General features: G+C 36.6%; 2 pseudogenes; one reads left to right on the top strand and one right to left on the bottom strand.

Annotated features, from left to right (window-relative positions):
- Positions 1–990: 990 nt before the first annotated feature.
- On the bottom strand, positions 991–2,195 carry LOC118616649 (annotated as a pseudogene).
- Positions 2,196–2,774: 579 nt separating this feature from the next.
- Positions 2,775–3,738, top strand: LOC118616799 (annotated as a pseudogene).
- The last annotated feature ends 12,678 nt before the right edge of the window (positions 3,739–16,416 follow it).

Raw genomic sequence — 16,416 nt, 5'->3', positions numbered from 1 at the left:
GCAATAGTTTTGTTACTAAATCATTTTCTAGAAAAAGTATGTCTGAGATTTATAAAAAATATATTGTCATAAATTGCTGTTCCCCAGACCACAGTATTAATTCCATCATATAAGTGTGTGGTATGTTATTCTACATGGCTTTAACAAACCTTACTAATAGAACATAAAGAGATGGTAGACTATACTTCTGAAAAAGAATCATTACATATCAATACACTGCAATATTCTTAAAGAAATGTTATATTCCTACTTTCAAAATCATACGTAAATATATAGATGCATGTTATTTCTTCCAATGAACAAAAAGTCTTTGAGGGCCATGGCTGAGAATTGTTTATTATTGTATGTCAAGTATTAAATAGTACTTATATAAAACATGTGATCTTCTTAAGTAGAAATAACAGTAAGATGGCATTATCTCTCTTCTCTCTCTCCCTCTCTCTCTTTCTGTGTGTGTGTGTGTGTGTGTGTGTGTGTATCAGTTTCCAAGTAATTTTATTCAAAATTCTGTGTTTGTTTCCTGAAACAATAAATAATATACAAAACAATCTAAAATGGCTACTATTTTTTCTCCGTTGCTCTCCTCTACCCATTTGGGGACAATTTCTGGGCCACCTAACTCAGGGTTTCTCCCTCCAGATTTGGTCCAGTAAATAAAGTTGAGTGACATTATAGCCGCTTTGAAACATTTTCAGAGGAATTTGGCTGGGGTTTGGAAATTGACTGGGTTAGGGAAGTGGATTAGTGTTTTTGGGAGAAGAGATGGCTTCTGGGGCAAGAGCCTACCCCAAAGAAAAGGGTATCTAAAATGTTCACAGTTTCTTTTTTGCCTCAAAAAGTGACATTTATTCAAAGGGAAAAAAATAATAGAAAGAAAAAAAAAATGACAAGATGTTCATACCTTGGCTCCCTTCCCTCCACTCTCCTGCCCCTCCTCAGCCCCCCAAGGACTGAGAACCTTGGCTGGGGTGAGGTAGCAGGCCATCCCTCTCAGATGAGGTCAGCAACATTGAGGGGTACATTCTCAATGGAGGTGATGTAGAAGGTCTCGATGTCTCAGAGTCCCCTCGTCTTCTACCCTTTTGGACAAAACATTCACCCCTGCCAATTCTTTGGATATAGTTTTCTCCATTGGTGGAAAGGTCATAGTTGATGACTAAAGAAACCTGCTGCACATCACTGCCTTGGCTGGCAGGTCATTGGTAATCAATACTCTGCTAGAGTCAGAGTGGATCTCCCTCATGATTCCATCTCATTTCTTTTGTTCCATATCTCCTTGCATGGCAGAGACAGTGAAGTCTCGGGAATGTGTCTTCTCAGTGAGCCAATCAACCTTTCTTTGAGTGTGAATGATGACTGCCTAGATGATGGTGAGGGTTTTGCGCAAGCCACACGGTGTGTTCAGCTTGCACTCCTCTCATTCCATATTGATGTAGAATTGGTGAATCCTCTCCAGAGTCAACTTTTCCTTCTTGAAAATAATCTGAATGGCATCCCTCATGAACTTCTTGGTTCCCTCAAGCACATTGGAAGGCACTGTAGCCTCCCGATGTTGTTGTTGAGCTTTTGGAATATGTCATAGATCTGGTCCTTGAAACCATGACTTAAAATTTTATCTGCCTTATCCAGTACAAACAGCTTGATGTATTTGGGAGACAAGTATCTGTGGTTAAGCATATCAAGCACCTGGCCTGGGGTGCCCACACTGATATGGGGAGTTTTCAACTGCAGCTTTTGTACTTCGGCATGCATATTGATACCCCCAGTGCAGCTATGGCAGGTGGCACCATGTAATCTCCTAAAGCCATGACTATCTTCTGTATCTGCCATGCCAATTTTCTAATGGTAGCAGAACCAGGACCTTCTGTATCAGCTGTGCCAATTCTTTAGTGGGTGTCCTTTAGCTCCAATTCAATCTGTTCCAGAATTGATATGGCAAAAGTGGCTGTTTTTCCTGTCCCAGATTGGGTTTGAACAATCACATCATAACCCTTGACACAAGGAAGAATGGCTCGCTGCTGGATGGCAGAGGGCTTCTCAAAACCATAGACATACATGCCACAGAGGTGGGACTCCAAGAGGTTTATGTTAACAAAGCTGTCAACAATCTCATTCCACTTGCTCTTGATGACACCTTCAGGCTTCATTCCATTGGGGTCATTGTTTCTGGATCAGGGATCCTGACTCACAGACATGATCCTTAGAAACTCAAGGGTGTTCCCTTTATCAAGTTTGTCATCAGTGCATATCAGATGCTTAACATTAATTGCCTAGTAGAATCCACTTGTTTAGGATTCTATTGAAAGAACTTTTTAAGGCATAATATTTAAATGACTACCAAAAATATCTATTTTTTGAAAATATTACAATTTTAAATGAGAAGTATAATATATATATAGTTTAATGAATAAATGAGTGAATAAAAATTTGAACAACAATAACTTTGCCTACACTTAATGATATTATTTTAGGATATACCCCAAATTAGACATGGCCCTCTTCTTTTTTCTAAGTTAACTGATTCCTTAGTATAAGTAATGACACAGAAGTTTCAGTACATCAAGAAATATAGATCAAAGTTGTTTTTTCTCTGCTACCTTCCATTATATTTTATAGAAAGCAGCTTTAGTCAACATTAAAATATTGTACACATAGTTTTCATGCCATTCTAGTGCAATTTTTCTTTCTTAAGAATAGTTCATGGTTTCCATTATTTTTGAAAATCGGGAGGGTCCTGAGCTAAGAGTAGCTGCCGCCGCGATGGAACCTTTGCCATGGAACCTCAGGCTCCCACGTTGGGATCTGAACCAATGATGCTGGGTTCACCCACATCTCCAAAACCAGGGGTTAATGCCCAGTTCGGGAACCTGGATTTTTAATGGGGTATTTGCCAGCTCCAGTGACTTTACAACCTCGATCAATTAGTGGCCCTTCAGGAGGAGTAATGAAAATGAGATCACCTTTACTTGCAGGTGAATCACCACCACAACCAGTTGTACCACTCATAAAGATAAAAGTGGAGCTCCACCAGTTAGAAGTATATATGATGACATTTCTAGCCCAGGACTTGAATCAACACCTTTAACTTCAAAAAGACAGCCAACATGTCAGTAATGCAGAGAGTCCTCTTGTTGGAGTTATGACAGCTACTCCTGGAGCAGGGCAAAGTACGTTTAGTCCAGCCAACGTTGGTCAACCATGAAAGATAACGTTATCTCCTGTGCAGTTGGATCCGTTTTCAAGGAGATTCTCTGACTTCCAAAGACCACCTCGATGACACATGGGTAACTGTATTTGGGTTTCCTCAAGCATCTGCTTCCTATATATTATTACAATTTGCACAATATGAAAATATATTGAAACATGTGATGTTTAACACAGGAAATTGGATGCATATTCGTTATCAATCTAAACTGCAGGCTCGGAAAGCCTTAAGCAAAGATGGTAAGATTTTTGGAGAGTCCATCATGATTGGTGTAAAACCATGTGTAGATAAAAGTATTATGGAAAACAGTGACAGGTGTGCTTTATTATCTTCATCTTTAGCTTTTACACCACCAATCAGAACCTTAGCTACACCAACTCAACCTGGAAGTACTCCTAGAATTTCTACCATGAGACCTCTTGCTATAGCTTACAAAGCTTCTACTAGTGACTATCAGGTCATTTTTGACAGACAGATGCCAAAAAAAAGATGAAAGTCTTGTATCCAAAGCAATGGAGTACATGTTTGGCTGATAGTATAGTAAAAGCTAAGAACTCAACTAACTGCAAAGGAGGAGGCTGCCACACTGAAACAGCAGAGCACTGCCGGGTGTCCTTCGGTTAGTTATATAACCCGTCTTGGCAGTGTTGGATAGCTGTCTCATGCTTCTTTTAGAAGCCCTTCTCCTTGGAGACAGCATATTTGTAGCTCGCACTTTAAAAGATGCTTGTGATATGTTTTAAAGAAACAAAAAATCCCTATAAGTAGGATTTTGTGCTTTCTGTGGTAATGCATGCTTAAGCACAAAATACTCAGCACTGATGACTGTAAATTATGTAATTGAGTTTGCATTGAGGTTTTGTAGTCATGAGTTGGTGGGGTGAATTTCCTGAAGGGTAACTGTACAGCTCCTTCTAACAAGACACAAAGATCATCATTAACAGTTTGAATTATGGCCTTTTAATTTGAATAGTATTTAATATTTTAATTATTCTCATTTGTACGTGTGTGTCTTATTGTGGATTGTTACCTTTCAGTATTCTTAAACCAAGACAGTCTTTTAAAAGACCTACTAAAATTCCTCATAATAAACTTTGCCAATTATATGTAAAAAAAAAAACAACAAAAAACAAAAAAACAGCATAGTTCAGGAAGCAAGCTCTATTGCTCGATGGATTGAAACAAAGTGCTTTAGCCTGCATGACTGCTAAATTCTACCAGTACAAGTGAATGCTCTGAAGAGGTGGGCTCTCTTACCTATTGCTCCTTTTGATACAGAAATTATGTCTTTGCTAATATATACTCATAACTATGTTGCTTTATTTGAGACAGTTTCACTGGATGGGCTACCTCTAAGAGATACATTATCTAGTCAGTGAGGGTAATTTCTATATAGAGCAACATTTCCCAAAACAATTACACAAACATTACATGTTCATTTTTTGTAATGTCTATAGGTTATTATCTGGAAAAAGGGACACAACAAAGTTTCCTGTGGTTTATAATAGTCAAAGATCACAATCTCTTATTCTATTTATTTCCATAAAAAAAGTAAATAATTCAGGCGTTATGTTTGAGTAAAAAGAAGGAGCCAGGCTCATAAATGGGAATTAAATATTTTTCTAGAATCTAGATATACAACAATATCACTTTGCTTCATTCTGTATTTATTTTCTTATAGGTTCAGATATATTCTTTTTCAAAGCTGGGTTTTATTTGTGTTTTTATTATATGGCAATAATTTTTTAATTATTAAATCAGAAAGATTTTGTCTTAAGAGTCAGAAAATGTTCAAACTTCTTTAAGTAGAATTTTTATCACTTTACTTTTTCAGAAAAAAATTTCCCCAAATTCCTGGTTAAGAACTTGATTTCCTAAACTGGCAATGACTTTTGAGTGTAATATGAACATTCTTTATCTGATATGTTTGCTGCTATGTTATACTTCCCCATAGCATTTTAATAATTAGGTGGATTAATATTATCTTATTTTTTAACTCATCTTTATTGTTGAATGTATTATAGATGCCCCCCCCCTTTATCCCCATTGAGCCCCTCTTTCCTTATCCCGCTGCACTCCTGCCTTCCCCAGACCATTTTCTGTGTTCATTGGCTATGCATATATGCATAGAAGTTATTTGGTTTATCTCATCCTGCCCTCCCTCCCTCTTTCCCTTTGAGTTTCATCACTCTAACAACCAATTTGTACTACACCAAGCCCCCAGCTTCCTCCCATCTGGCAAGCAACCAAAAGTTCTCTGTATGTATGAGTCTGTTTCTGTTCTGCTTGTTCATTTTGTTTGTGGATTCAATTGTAGATAGATATGTATTAATTGCCATTTTATTGTTCATATTTTTGTTTTTCTTCTCCTTCAAGAAGACCCTTCAAAATTTGATATAATACTGGTTGGGTGGTGATGAACTTCTTTTGCTTTTTTTGGTCTGGAAACTCTTGATATGTCCATCGATTCTAAATGATAGCTTTGCAGGGTAGAGTAATTTTGGTTGTAGGTCGTTGCTTTTCATAACCTTGAATATCTCTTGCAATTCCTTTGTGGCTTGGAAAGTTTCTTTTCAGAAATCAGCTGACAGTCTTATAGGAGTTCCTTTGTAGGTAACTAACTGCTTTTCTCGTGCTGCTTTTAAGATTCTTTCTTTGTATTTAACATTTTGCATTTTGATGATGATGTGTCTTAGTGTGGACCTCTTTGAGTTCAACTTGTTTGGGACTCTGTGTGCTTCCTGGATTTATATGTCTATTATCTTCACCAAGTTAGGGAAGTTTTCTGTCATTATTTTTTCTAAAAGGTTTTCAATTTCTTGCTCTCTCTCTGCCCTTTCTGGAATTCCTATGATGCGAATGTGGGCACACTTGAAGTTGTCCCAGAGGTTCCTTACACTATCCTCATTTTTTTGGATTCTTTTTTTTTCTTTTCTGTTTTGATTGTTTTATGCTTCCTTATGTTACAAATCAATGGTTTGCTTCTTGGCTTTACCTACTTTACTACTAGTTATTCTTTATTTCAGTTAGTACATCCTTCACTTCTGAATGGTTCTTTTTTATGCTGTTGATGTTCTCACTAAGTTCCTTAGAGGTCTCCTTCAGTTCTTTGAAGGTCTCACTAAGTCCCTTGAATGTCTCACCAAGTTCCTTGAGCAACCTTATAACCTGTGTGTTGAATTTTGTATCTGATTGATTGCTTATCTCCATTTTGTTTAGTTCTTTTCCTGGAGTTTTGTTTTTTTCTTTCATTTGGGACATGTTTCTTTGTCTCCTCATTTTGGCGGCTTCCATGTAATTGTTTTTATGTATTAGGTAGAGTTGCTATGTCCCCTAGGCGTCAGAGGGTAGCCTATTGTTGTAGGTGTCCTATAGGATCAGTGGCACAGTCTCCCTGATCACCTCTGCTGGGCCCTCGAGGTGAACTCCTAGTGTGGACTGTACACCCTTCTGTTGTAATTAAGTCTTGATTGTTGTTGTCACGTCAATGGGAGGGACTTACTCAGGCTGATCAGCAGCAAGGACTGGCTGTGCCTACTGACCACTGGCCTCTGACTACCTTGTAGTATTAGCTGTGTAGGGGCCCACCACATGGAGCAAGACTTACTTCATCAGGGATTTGGTACCCACTGAGCCCACTCATTGAGTGTGTCACTTGGGGAAGTGGTTGGGTGGTGGTGTTTCAATGTGGTCTCAAGCTGTCCACTGGGCGTGCTGGCTCTGAGGCAAGGTCAGCCACTGCCTGTGTTCTATTCAGGGTGACCTGGCATAAGCTACAGAGTGATCTGCAGACGGCTGCTTCTTGTGCTGGGCTTGGAGGTGCCCAGGAAAAGCCAAGTTGTGACCCAAGACTGGTTGCTTCTAGTGCCAGGCCACTTAACAAGAGGTATAGGGCTCACTGAGACCAGATGCTGCTTGTTTGAGAGATTTTAGGAAACTCTGAAGCAGGACCAAAAACAGGCCAATCTTATGGTAAAGCCTTTGGAAACAGCTTGGGTGGGCCTGAAAGTTGGGTGGGGCAGGGCCTCAGGGAATAGCCAGGGTGGGGCAAACAGTGTGAGCCAGATTGCTGGAATCTCTTATATGGTGCCCATCAGCTGGCCTCGTGGGGGAAGGGTTCATCAATGGAACAAAGGCCTCCACCAGCACCTCTGTCCAGGAGAAAACTGCCCCTCCAGCCCTCCTCCTGAGTCCAAACAGCTCAGTTCTTCACTGTATGTTTCTGGTGCCCCTCAAGCTGCCTCCCCTCCAAGCTTAGAGGAAGCAGGTCTGAGTAAGTCCACGCACAGGCCCTTAAGAGGAGCTGCCCGGGGCTCCAGAAGCTGCAGCCTCCCTCAGCCTCAGTTCCCACTGGTTTTACAGCCAGAAGTGATGGGGACTTCCTTTCCTGGCACTGGAACCCTGAGTAGGGCGCCTGGTGTGGGACGGGGGTGCCTCACTCCTCAGGGAGGTCCTGCACAGCCAAGGCATCCTCCTGATTTTTATCCACCACATGTAGGTGTGGGACCAACCCATCCACACCTCTGCCCTTCCTACCAGTCTAGATGTGGCTGCTTCTTTAATTTCATAGTTGTAGGACTTCCCTTCAGCTCAATGTCAGGCAGTTCTGAATGATGGTTGTGTTGTAGTTTAGTTGTAACTTTTGTTGTTGTTTTGTTTTTGTTTTTTTAGGTATGTACCCCTAGCGGAAACCGAATCCAGGACTCTCTGGTCCACAGGCTGACACTCCAACCACTGAGCCAAACCGGCCAGGCAGTTTAGTTGTAATGTTGATGTGGTTGGGGGAGGAGGCAAGACTGTGTTTACTTATGCAGCCATCTTGACTGGAAATTCTAACATTATCTTATTTTAAATTACCTTTTTATTGGAATCTCAGAAGAAAACAGCCTCTATATTAACTAGCACAATTTTTTTTTTTCTTTCTGTTTTATACCCTTAAACTCCTCTCCCATTAACCCATCATAGTTCAGTTGTGTTATGGTTTTGTCATTTTACATCCATGGTCACGGGACACACACAATGGAATATAATAGTACTTCAATAAATAATTAATGATGAATGAAATAAAGTTTAAAATGAATAAAAGTAATATCTGGCAGCTTATATCCCAAAAATTCTAATTTAATTAATAAATAATAACTAACTATGTATTATAGTCTTTTTTGCATGTGAATTAAATATTGTGACGTTAAATAGTCACATATATAGTACAAGTTACAGTACAAGGTCTCACAATTTAAAAATAAATGAGTGCACCCAGAAATTCTACCTCTGGGTATATGACCAAAAGAATTGAGAGCTGGATCTTAAAGAGGTATTTGCATCCCTAATGTTAATAGAAGTGCTCACTAGAGTCAAGAGGTAGTAGCAACCCAATCTTCCACTGAAGAATAAATGGATAAATAAAACAGGGTATATACATATCATAAAATATTATTCAGCCCTAACATGGAAGGAAATTGAGAAATGATACAACATGGATGAAATTTGAAAACATTTTGCTAAGTCAATTAAGCCAGTTGTAAAAAAGACAAATGTTGTATGATCCACTTACATGACATTTCCAAAGTAGTAAAATTCACAGAAACAGATAACAGAATGTGGTTGCCAGATACCAGGGGAGGGAAAAATGAGGAGTTACTGTTTCATGGATATAGAGTTTCAGTTTTACAAAATAAAAAATATTTGGAGATTGATTGCACAATGATATGAATGTACTTAACACTGCTGAATTGCACAGGTAGAAACTACTAAGTTGTTAAATTTTCTGTGTTTTTTTACCACAAATTAAAAAATGAAAAAAGTGAGAATCCAACAGTTTAAAAGGTTAGAAGTCTTAATTGTATAGCATAAGTTTACAACACCTCAAATGTGTTTGTAGTCTTAAAATACTTATCTTTTTCAGAATTCTGTAATGTAAACTTTCCATAATCAATTCTTACTGAATTCTAAGTTAGTTTTTGAGTTGTTTTCAGATTCAATTATTGTCTCCAATATGTATTAAACTTATAAGATACCTTAAGCATTCCCTGCAGTAATGTTATAAGATTTTATTGAAGGTATTTTTTAATTTTATGTAGTATTAAAAATAGAATATTGAAAACATTGTAATTAAAGGTAATACTAAAGCACAAAAGAAATAGTTTAATTAGTATGTACTTTCCAACTTTTAAAATGATTGTATATTCAGTGTATTTTATTACATAAACATTATACTTTTTAACAGGATCTGAGATTTACTTAATATGTAACTCTAGAGAATTAATGCAATATGCTGAGAGTAATTTTTAAAAGTGAAGGTTAAATTGCTAAAAGCAGTCATCTGAACCACTCTTGCAATTATAAATATGTATGAATAAATATGTTGAATGAGAAATAACACAAACAATTGTTTGTTCCAAATTTTTCTATAGTAATAGTTGTCATTAAATAGGTCATGTAACATTTATTCACCTGTAAAATACATACATTTTATTTAATTATAATTTAACTTGCATCAGAATTGAATAAAGTGCCAGGCAATCTTGCTGAATATTTTCCTTACACAGGGGAATCAAAACTACATGAATAAAATGACAATAGTAAATGAGTAAGAAATTAATGACATATTTTGAACACTTGAAAACTAATTTGAATTCATTTAAAAGATTAATTTAGAAACAGTTTTCTTTTGTAATTCCCATTTCTTTTAGATAGACAATTGAAAATGATTGAGAAAATAATTGAGTACATTCAATATTTTAACAATGATAATTATTTTTTCAAATAACTGTCCCTATTAAAAAATAACCTTTATAGAAAAGCTAATTACTAGCATCAAAGATAAAGTGTAGCAACAACTAATCACAAGCTTTTACAATTATATTGTAACTGGAATAATACATTTAAATTGTTAAGAGAGTTGTAGGGAAGCTTCATAGAAAAGAATTGCTAGATAAACTACATATCTATTTCTTCCATAATTACTATTAAAGATAAAATGATTTCATAGGTTTTCTATCCACAATTAAATAGAAGTGTTCACTTTAGTAAGTCAGAATACACTAGTTAAAAAGGAAAAGTCATAAAAATGCAACATATTTGTATTATTTTTATTTATTACAAATAGAAAAAGATAAGCATTTCTGCTTCTTAAATTTTTTTACTATCAGACTTACATCTGATAAAAAAAAAAAAAAAAAAAAGTTTAACCCTATTCCTTCACTCAAACTTCTCTAATTATTTTGGATATTTGGCTAGATTGCCTGATTTATTTTCTAAAACCTTTTGATTCTATTGTTTAAAAGACAAAACAAACCCCTCCCCCACCAAAATTGTTTTGCTCTCAAAAGGAAGCCTATCAGAACACAAAAATTTGAGTTTGTTGAATCTAACTTAAGATCACTAAATTGTTTACAAGGGGAATCATTTCAAAAAACTTTTCTATGGTGCTAAATTAATAAGTTCATAGCACAGTATACATAGCCAACTTCTGTAACTCTTAACATTACCACCAAAAGTGAAGCTACACTTTTATATTGCAATGTTATATTTGTCTTTAGTGCATAGATTTTGCAGGGAAGACTAAAGCACAGTAATTTGATTAAACAACTAAGTAAAAGAGGGAAGTAAATAAATTCTAGAAAATACTCTTAATATTTTAGCACAAATTCTGAGATTTTGGAATCCACAATGTCAATATATCAATCTGCAACTGAAATTTAAAAAAAAAAAAAAAAAAAGGTTGTGGAAGAAAAAAAGACAGATGGAAAATTATTAGCTGATTGTGCAAACTATAGTTATAAATTAAAGAAGACTCCCCTCATTTAGAACATAAGAAAATATTATGCACACTTCAGTTCTGCATGTATGTAGCATATTTAGAGAAATATAAAATTACACATAATTTCAACATTATTTATACATCTTTAAAACAACATTTGATAATATGCTGGTTTTTTGTCCTTTTCTATGTATACTGACGGTACTGATACCACCTCATCATGAAAGGAAAAGACAAAAATAATTTATATTTCTAATGGTCTTCTAGTTAGTAAGTACATGCATAGAATTGCTAAGATTTTTTTCCTTTCAATTTAAAGTGCAAATTTTAAGTCTTTATCACATCCTTATCTGGTAGATTTGGGAAACCAACTCTGCTGCCTATTCCACTGTTGACTTCTTTCCTAGTTTTCTTCACTGATACCTGTGCTCAGTTACTGACAATAGGGTATCAACTGTCTTCCTCCTCAAGATCTTCAGAGCCACCTCTCCCCCTGGAACGCCTTTCTTTTCTTCCATATCAGTCTCCTTTTGTGATTCAGATTTTCCCTATGATGTTTGTTCATTAGCTTCCTGCTTTTCCACTAGATGCACTACAGATATGGTTTGGAGATTTAGGAAGGTATAGGGTAAGAAGAAAAAATACACCATCCCAAAGGCTAGGTCTCCCAGGAAAATATTTTGTTAAGATAATCATTAGTTCATTGTAAGCCAGATACTGTTCTAAACACTTTACACAACGTGGCTCATTTAAACCTCACAACACTGTAATAAGTATTTCATTTTCAACCCCATGTTACAGTTAAAAATATTGAGGCTCCAAGAAACGAATCAAATAGCCCATGGTCCCACAGTAACCACAGATCCAATATTTGAACCTGACAAGTCTGTCTTGGCTATGTAAATTCTTAACTACTATCTGATGCTCCCTCTAATCACGACTTTTCACATTGCCTTTGCTAACAAACCTGTGGGTGTTTTCTGTGATTTCTCAATGAAAGAGTGCTTGCCCAAAGCTTCCACGATAGACTGATAGTTGCAGATTGCCAAGAGGAGGCAGGGCAAAGCTGAGAGAAGTCTTCCACATCGGTCTCTGTTTTAATGAGAAATCTGTTCAACAGTTGCCATGTAACTGTGTTACTTGAAGGAATGTTTTTAACACTACATAATATTTTAGTGAATTTATTACTTATCTATTGCTATGTAACAACCCCAAAGCTTAGTGGTTTAGAATAAAACATTTACTATCTTATAATTTGGGGGAGATTAAGTATCTTGGCATAGGAACAGAAAAGCACACATAATATGTAAACACAAATCTTAATATATCAGTTATAAAAATATAAATTAATTAAATTTTACAAGTAAAAGATAAAACATACCAATGCATAATGAACAAAGAAAATAACTTCTTCAATTTACTGTTTATACTTGATCCACTTCAAGAGTCTGAATGAAAAGAAAGAATGAATATAATAAGAAAGTAAAGGGTTAGATTACATTGATATAGGTGGATATCCAAAAACATAGTATTGAGAAAAAAGTCATTTATGAATACACACAGGTTGATTCCAGTTTATAAAACTTAAGACATTTTACAAGTACAATATATATTCTTCAGGGATATACAGAATCAATGAATGAAAAAGACAGAGTACAGACTCAAACTAAAATTTCACTAAGTCAGTTACTTTAAAATTGATCAATTAAAGAAATGTAGTGCTAAATCATAGAAGACTGGTGTACAAAAATATATTCATAATAAATAAGATTTCAGGGCTTAATATGAACAAGGGAGTCAAACTCTGTCTGGCAAACACAAGCCATAATAAAGACAAATTCCTGCTGGAAGATAGCTAATTTATCAGAGCTTTAATAACTTGAAATGCTCTAGCTTCTGGTTCCAAATGTAAGTCTACAAAACAACAATTCTAATTAAACATTAGAAAGAGGGCTAGCACACTCAAATATTGTCGTGTAACCAGGTTTGAACCAGCATTTACATATTCATCTAGCTGTTTTTGTTTGTATGGTTTTGCCTTTTTCTTTCCAACACCCTCACTTTCCCCTCTTAGACTGATTTGTACACTCAGCGTATTTCGGTTTGCACACGGATATTTTCATCTCCTGGTTTTGACTGAGCTCTAGTTTCAAGTTGCCCCTTCCCTGTTTTTCACTCCAAGACCAAGATTAGGAGAGCTGTTTATAACCACCACAGCATCCACTCCATCCAATAACATATTTAGGTTGTGTGACCCTGTATTATGATGACACATCAAAAATAGACTCCTCTGTTAAGCAGTCCAAAATGTGTCACTTTCTTTTATTATTATCTGTTTTAGTAAAATATAATATATGATTTATCATTTCATTGTTGCATTTAACAGTATCCATAATCATTATTACCATGAACATTTATAAAAACATTATATTCTTATATCAATTAAAAATTTAAACAGGTACATTTAAAATCAAACATTATTCAAAAATGGTCATAATAAACTTTCTTAATAATCAAGAATTAAGATTACTATCATGCAATTATTATAAAAGTATCTTTAAAGTGAATTGTCTTAAAATGTCATACTTAATTTTCTTTCTATGTGTTATCATCACTGGCCTTATCTGAAGGATCACAGGACCACAGAACTTGGAGCAAGCAATAGTGTTAAAATGCTGCCTGACGATTTTCATTCAGCTAGTTCAGAATTGGTCCAATAAAATTCTGACCCTTTGGAATTCATAGATATAAATGAAGAACTGCATCTCTACTGATAGCATCAGACACCAGTCTCTACCAAAACAATGACTTCCTCTTCATCTAAGAATATGTCAGATCGTTTACTACAGCGACAGAGCAACATCTACCCTATCCAAACCACTGCATTTTGACGCTCCGTTAGTTGTTTTGGGTATTTCTGGCTCCTCACTATGTTAATGGCAAAGTAAAGTTGCTATTAAGAACTTTCCCTTCCCTAGCCAGTTTGGCTCAGCGGTTAGAGCATCGGCCTACGGTCCATAGAGAGCCGGGTTCAGTTCCCGCTAAGGGCACATACCTTACTTGCAGTTTGTCCCCGGCCTTGGTTGGGTCGTGCAGGTGCCAACCACTCGATGTGTCCCTTTCATGTTGATCTCTCTTTCTCTCTCCCTCCCACTTTATCTGAACAAAAAATGGAAAAATGTCCTTGGGTGAGGATAAAAAAAAAAAGAAAGAAAGATCTTTCCCACTCTCGGTTGGATGTGGTTCTAACACTACAGGCCTGTAGATTGTATCAGTTGATGTTAAAGTAAAATTTGAAGTGAAGAGAAAAGTAAAAGGAGCATATTTATGACACTTTCAAAAAAAAATTCCTTAGCTTCTTTTGGTTTGCATATTGATTTACAACAAATTTAGAAGAAAGAAAAAAAAAACTCTCAAATTTCCCTTTCCAATTTTTTTTCAAATATTTTCCTAAATATCCTTATATGCTCATTAAAAACATTCTATTCCATTTGTCTTACCTTTTGTCCTTGGCTACGTGCCTCTGTAGCGAACCGTGATCAGGATCCTGAACTGCTCTTCCTAGAAAGGAAAGAAAAAAATGTGCGGTCACATTAGAAGTTGAATATTTAGAACCTCATATATGTTCTTAAAAAAATGTTTTCTCTTCTGGGAATGACACAAAAATATCTGTCAGTCTAGCATTTACAAAATAAATGAGCATATTTGAATGTCTGTTTTGAATAAATATGATACAGCATGCATTTACAACATGTTGAATAGTGTCCTGAAACAGAGAACATAGAAAGTTATAAATTGCATGTCAAAACTGAACTGTGGCCCTGGCCAGTTTTTCTCAGTGGTTAGAGCGGCGGCCCATGGACCAGAGAGTCCCGGGTTCAGTTCTCGCTAAGGGCACGTACCTCAGTTGCAGTTTGTCTGCGGACCCAGTTGGGGTCATGTGGGTGGCAACCAATTGGTGTGTCTCTCTCACTTCGATGTTTCTCTCTCTCTCTTCCCTCTCTCCCTCCCACTCTATCTGAAGATAAATGCAAAAATGTCCTTGGGTGAGGATAAAAACAAACAAACAAACAGAGTTGTGTTGCCTGGCAGGTGTGGCTCAGTGGACTGAGCATCATCTCATGTACCAAGAGGTCACCTGTTAGATTCCAGGCCAAGGCATATGCCTGGGTTGTGGGCTGGATCCCGGGTAGGGCATGTACAGGAGGCAGCCAATTCATGTTTCTCCTTCACATTGATGTTCCTATCTCTCTCTCCCTCTCCCTTCTTCTCTTTCTAAAATATCAATAATAACATATTTTTTAAAAAATGAACTGTGTTAAGAATGTAGAAAGCCGCCCTGGCCGGTTTGGCTCAGGGGTTAGAGCATCGGCCTGCAGTCCAGAGAGACCCAGATTTGGTTCCCGCTAAGGGCATGTACCTTGGTTGCAGTTTGTACCCGGCCCTGGTTGGTTGTGCAGGTGGCAGCCACTCGATGTGTCCCTTTCACATTGATGTTTTTTTCTCTCTCTCTCCCTCTCAATAAAAAATGGGAAAATGTTCTCGGGTGAGGATAAAAAGGAAAGAAAAAAAAAGAATGTAGAAAGCCGAGTTAACTGGTGGTGAACAAGCAAAGCTGTTATGCCATTGTGTTTTTTTTGTTTGTTTGTTTTTTATTCTCACCCGAGGACACTTTTACACTTATCTTCAGATAGAGTGAAAGGAAGAGAGGGAGGAAGAGAGAGAGAGAAACACTGATGTGAGGGAAACACATTAAGTGGTTGCCACCCACATGACCCCAACAGGGGCAGAGACAAACTACAACCGAGGTACATGCCCTTGAGGGGAACCGAACCTGGACTCTCTGGTCTGCGGGCCAACACCCTAACCATGGAGCCAAACTGACCAGGGCTATGCCATTGTGGTTTTATTCTTTACTGTCACGTCCCAGTAATATTATCTTTAGAGGTAAACAGTTAAAAGTTAGTTTGGAAAATGCATCAGTACTTTTTTATGCCATACATCATTTTCTATTTTGCCATATAACTGCTTATGTGCATAATTTAGCTCCCTTTCAGAGTAGAGCCTACGCTAGGAATCATTATAAAAATTTAAGACATGTCATTTTGTTAAAGAAGACAATCTTCTCAATCTAATCAAATGATTACCTATCTGAATAGCCAGTAAATAGTTGATGTTTTGAGAAGATCAGACTTTGAATTCTTTCTTTTACTTACATACTTTGTCTTGAAGCCACTTCACCCTGTTGAGTTATGATGTCCTTAACTATAAAGGTGTACTAATTTTCAATGACATCAGGTAATAACTCTTTTCTCAAGGGAAATGGGAGACCAGCAAGCAATCAATAATAGACATAAATATAAAAGAGACTATGATGTCAAATAAAAGCAAAGAATAAAGTAGCAGCTTAAAGTAAGTTTATGTGTGCTCACAATACATTCTAAGACCC

This window comes from Molossus molossus, unplaced genomic scaffold (genome assembly GCF_014108415.1).
Source record: "Molossus molossus isolate mMolMol1 unplaced genomic scaffold, mMolMol1.p scaffold_m16_p_1, whole genome shotgun sequence".
Classification (NCBI taxonomy): Eukaryota; Metazoa; Chordata; class Mammalia; order Chiroptera; family Molossidae; genus Molossus; species Molossus molossus.
The sequence above is the reverse complement of the archived record's forward strand: the minus strand, read 5'-3'. Positions and strand labels throughout refer to the sequence as shown.